This window comes from Austrofundulus limnaeus, unplaced genomic scaffold (genome assembly GCF_001266775.1).
Source record: "Austrofundulus limnaeus strain Quisiro unplaced genomic scaffold, Austrofundulus_limnaeus-1.0 Scaffold160, whole genome shotgun sequence".
NCBI classification, from domain to species: domain Eukaryota; kingdom Metazoa; phylum Chordata; class Actinopteri; order Cyprinodontiformes; family Rivulidae; genus Austrofundulus; species Austrofundulus limnaeus.
The window spans coordinates 661,892-667,427 of record NW_013952562.1 but is presented as its reverse complement, the minus strand read 5'-3'; the positions used below and the strand labels follow the sequence as shown (position 1 = coordinate 667,427).

The following is a 5,536-nucleotide window of genomic DNA, read 5'->3' as shown; positions in this document are numbered from 1 at the left end:
GGTCTACCTGACCCTAAAACTAACCTAAACCCAATTCACACCTTGGTCCTAAACCCAACCCCCCACACCCAAAATCAGTCTCCGAAGTTGTGGGGCCCAAGCACCCGGTCCCCATGAGGCTGCATTTTCCTTAAAACTGGGCCCCACGATGTAGGAAAAACAAGGGCACACACACACACACTATGTTTCTCTATCCTTTTGGGGACTTTCCATTGACTTCCATTCATTTACTGGTCATTTCTATAGCCTAACCCTGACCCCTTACTCTAAAGTTAATCACTCCACTACCCATCTGACCCTAAATCTAGCATAAACTGTGTGAATTAACACCTTGATCCTAAACCTAACCCCTCCCACCCAAAATCAGCCTCTGAAGTTGTGGGGATGGGYTTTGGTCCCCACAAGGAGCATTCAGTCCCCACAAGGCTGTTTTTTTCCCTGAAAAATCATCCCCAAGTAGCAAAAACATGGGCCCACCCACACACACACAAGCATGAAAAACACGGGTGATAAAAACACTCCTCAGATAACTTATTTTAAGTGTTGACTTCAGCTAAGTCACGTAGTGTCTCACCTTGTTTTCAAAAATGTMTGTTTAACCCATTCAGCTGCAATTAGTTATTTAATACTTACAAAAAGTAAATTTGACACCATGATAGTGTTTGAGTAGATAATTAGAAACCCACATTCCTAATGTGCAGGCGCAAGCACCAGAAATACCACAAAGCAGTGTCTGTAAACAGGATATATTGGCTCCACTTTTGTACAACAGAAGTAGACTGAGAATTTGTCCATTTTCATATATGGTCTCTGCTCAGGTAAATGATTGTCTGTTTTCTGTGCTGTGTATACAATACCAAAGGGGGGGAAATGGTGTGGATGTGCTCCTCTGTGCTTCAGAACAAGAATCAACAAGGTCCTCTTTCTCTCATTTGCTGCTCTATTCAGTGCAAGTCAGGTTGTTTATCTTGTGCTGAGTCCTAAAAACACACACACCTCTGTCTTAGTAGAGGGGAGTTTACTGTGGTTTCTGTGCCTTTAATATTAAGAAGTGAGAAATAASTATTACATCTGATAACATGCCAAATTAAACATCACATTATGAATAAACATGCCAGGTCTGAGCCTCGGAGAACTCAAGCCCTATTAGTCCACAAAGGTAAGGTAGTACATGTTAAATGATTTGAGGAGAACAATGGGTCTGTAAAGATCCAACAAATCAATCACTTTATGGATCAGCAGACTGTGTTTATCATAAAAAAGTGTTTAAATGAAGTGTACAGAGTTATATATAGCATGCAAAGCTAAACTATGAGAATAAAYATGAACATTAAGGAAATCTGAAGCATTAGAAGATACTGACTATTCTTCAGTCCTGCTACAGAAAGTCATAACAGACTATTCCTGATGTGCTGCACATTTTCATGTGACCTTTTTTATGAATTTTTATAAAGCTGCAAAAGGTGAAGGAAATCAAAAATTGTGACAGAAAAATGACCAAAACAAAGTAAGGATGCTTCAGTCCTTGTTTTGGGACTTTCATTTACTGTCATTTGAAAGAGTAAAATTACCCAATATAAACATTTATTTCATTTCAATTTATTGTTTTACACAGATTCAGCATTTAAAACCAACATAAAAACGACTATTTTGCTACTCAACATTTTAAAAAAAATGCCACATTTTAAGTAAAGTTTAGAACCCAATTAGCATAAGTGAGATTTGCCCACAGAAGAAAAAGTCATYGGTTGTAATGCATGGTCACAGAACCCATTAGAGAGCAGAGCTGGCAGCACACTGAACCATATCCACCCTTCCAGCAGCACCCTGTTGTATCCTGCCAACGTGAAAACCGAGTGTGTTGTACAAGTTGACAAAGACCCGGACCACAGATCAAGTGATTGTCAACAAGACATCCTATTATTTTTTTGTTCCTATTATATGATTTAWTTTGTCTCAGATTTGTATAATAAGCTACACAGACAAAAAAGCGGAAGAAAAGTTGTTCTGTTTTTCTTTGCTTTGTTTCAAGCAATAGTAGTTCYAAATAAATGTCCTCAATGTAAACACTGGAAGAAAAATATGCTGAGAATTTCATCAGTTTGTGTGCAAAAAGGATWGGTTGAGAGCACTTTAGAAAGGTTGCTTATTTTAAAGTCTTTTCCCCCTTGTGCCAAGAAATCCATGAAGTTAATACAAGAGCAAAATGTCACTTCTAATGTAATTGTTACCACTTTGTCTCAGCTGCATAGCAAACAACAAGCAGCTATTTTTTTTCTGTCTAGTTGCTGCTATGGTGTCCTTGAGTAGAACCCTTACTCTTGATAAATCCCAGCAGCTTCAACATTTTTGGACTTTAATGTTAATAACAGCTAATAAATTAACTTTTTTTGATTATTGGATAAGTTGTTTTCTCTAACTTTCAAAACATTTGGTAGATATGGTTTCCTTTATGTTTTAATACTCCTTGGTATTTTTCTTAGAAAAAGCACAAAAGAAATGTTTCTCTGTCTTATTGGTCAGTTCATTTAAACATGGTCTCCCATTTCAGGACCAAGTAAAAAAACTGATATTTTAATCTTTTTATTTTTACTTCATTTGAGAAATACTGCAGATGATTTGTGTTCCTTTTGATTGTCTTTTTGCTGCTAAAAGAGTGCAAATAGACAACCCTTCTTCAACTTGATCACTGAGAACACGCTACATATTCCCCATCTGAGGAAATCACCCCCAACAAACTGGGTGATCTGAACTCCTGGGAAAYTGATGCCAGACCAACGTGAGMTCTGAGGTACCAAGATCCAACCACATGTTCCTGCAAGTGGTGATGCCCTCCTGGAGCTGAGTCAAGGTCTTTCACGTGTCCACAGTTTTTACTTCTCTTCATCCACATTAATCTAAAATATAAACCAACATTTTAGACTTAGACATAATTTATTTCTTGGTTTTTAAATCTCCACTTTTGAAATAAAACCACATAAGCTATACGTACTGTGTCTTAATTCTTGTGTGAGTTTCAGAGGGTCAAACTGTGCTATGAACCTAGATTCCAATGCTTAAATCTGAGCTAAGGCTAAGATCGGTAATCTAAAAACAACGGTGAACTCACGGACTGATCAGGATCTGAGCTCAAGTCACAGAGTTAAGCTGATTGGATAAAACACAAGTACTAGAACTCAAACACAAGWGTTCCCAAAACACAGAAGCACCAAACAAATTTAGTGCCTCCAGCTTATCAGAGTAAACTTGTCTCTAKTGGACATATTTGCACCATTGCTACTGGTGCATGAAAAATATCCCATTCACACTATAAAAATGCTGAACAGAATAAAACAAGATGCTACTTTTTTAAATACTGTATCAATATGATCAGTGCCAAATAAGAATAAAAGAATGACATACATTTGTCATAGCAACTCAGTCTTGAAAATCTCACATTACTGTATTTCAGCCTCCAATGTTTTTTTGGAAAAACATTGTCACCATGGTTTAAGAACTTCATATTTGCTATGAGTAAAAAAAAAGAAAGAAAGAAAAACTTTCTATTACAGCTTCTCTTGGAAAATATTTTGGTAAAAGGTKTTCCTAAGTCTTGTATAGAAATACACAAAACATGTTTTACACAGTGATTTAGGTTAACTGTCAGTTCCAAACCCAACAGATGGATGAGCCTTTATAAGCTGAGGCACAATAGYTTTTTGTCTTTTCTTCTTGCCTTTCTTTGCTTCCCTTTGACAACAAATATTCCCACTTCCATTTTTAACATTTTAAGGTGTTCTATTATTKCATTTTGGCATTCAGGTGTGTTTCTTTTTATAATAGGATATTTTTATTCTTCTGCATTGCTACTTTTTTCTTTGTCCTCAAGAGACAAGGTGATGTGAAGTCTGGCCGTCACAAACAGAAACTCTGGAAAAAMTGCAGCTTTAAGCTCCAACTTTTAATTACTTAAATACATGTGCCAAAAAAGCTCATCTCCCTTCTGCAGTGTATTTTTTTAATGAGCAGACATAGGAAGATGAATTGACTCAGACAACAAAATGAGCAGAGAGTAGTTGTTTCCCTTGTAAACACATAGAAGTATTGCATGACAACAGCACATAGTCACACTCACACATTCATTTATGCACCCACACAATCCTATTATTATTAGCTTTTTTCAGTAGCATGCACACCCACAAGAAAAATCAAAATTCGCAATCAAATTTTAGATGAACTCTTAAAACCACAAGTAACATCCTGCCAGTGTTTAAGATGGGTATTTTCACTGCACGTGTGCCATTATAGTTAAATCTGAAGTTAAACGAAACTCTTAAGAAGTCAAAACAAACCATTTTCCATTTGTTTGCCTGATATGCATCATAGCACAGAGCAGATAGGATYCAAACCCTGGGCAAGATTCAAATAAATGAATGATAAACATGAACTTTAAAAACACTCCAGGAGTAAAAACCCTGCAGAAAAAGAGCTTTTAGCTTCTGAGCGAACAAATAAATGACAGAGGAGTAGCAATCAGCAAATCAAGGTCGTGCTGGATAAGGCCAAAAGAACCGAGGACAGCAGACCCTACAATGTAAAACCAAAAAGAAAAATAGATAAAAAGAAAAACACAACAACACATCGAAACACTAACATGCAAGCCAAGTACTGAAGTAAAAATGTCAAGATGAAGTCCAAACAAGACAACTAAAATCACAAGTCAAACAAACATTAAAAATCACATTATATTTGAAGATACGTTGACAAGAAATTAATAAGTGACAACTTACAAACCATGCCAATATTAACCCCCCAAAAATCTATTTTCTATTCATCTTTAACTTGAAAAAGACAGTCCTTCAATATTTTACATGATAGTTATCGGCGGCTGAGACAGGAGAAGCACTACGAATACTGTTTATAGTGGAGGTGGTGTTGGAAAAATATGCGTTGTTCAAAATGGTATGTCTGAATAAAACAGGAATCCACTGGATTTCTTCTTTAAAACTTTATTTTCAGTCTTCTGACTCCAATCAGGTACATTCAGCGCTCAKCATCACAGGCCTCAGTCAGACCTTCGGCTGAACCAAAACAAACAGACAAGAGCTCTGCTCTGTGCAGACACTCTGCAAAACACTGACAACTTCTTTTTCTCTATAACAATGAATAGAGCTTATAATGTAYATCTCTTCCTGGTTCCACCCTTGGAGGTGTTACCTTTATGTCAGATGTCAGAACGTCACTCAGTTTTGTTTAGGCTAAGAGAAAGAACACATGATAACACAAACACCAACTCTTTGTCAGCTTCAACCTTACAGACTGAAATGATCAGAAAGTTTAAAATACAAAACTGAATCTAATATTCAATTAATCAGTTACAAAATTTCTTCAGTGGGGTGCTGTTGACCTCAACCAATCATGTCATCAAATGGAAGGAAAACTTCTTGGACCTTCTCAAATATGTTTTCCAAGGAAGCTGAGTCAGGAGATGTGGGGTCATGGATCTTGTTAAAATGCTCTGCAGCAACAGGGCTCCAAGGGTGTGTATATATATATA

The 5,536-nt window shown here is 36.7% G+C and overlaps 1 protein-coding gene across 1 annotated transcript in view; it reads right to left on the bottom strand.

The window, feature by feature from the left end:
- Positions 1-5,536, bottom strand: part of gfra4a (GDNF family receptor alpha 4a) — a 228,059-nt gene that overhangs the window by 62,811 nt on the left and 159,712 nt on the right. The window lies entirely within an intron of this gene.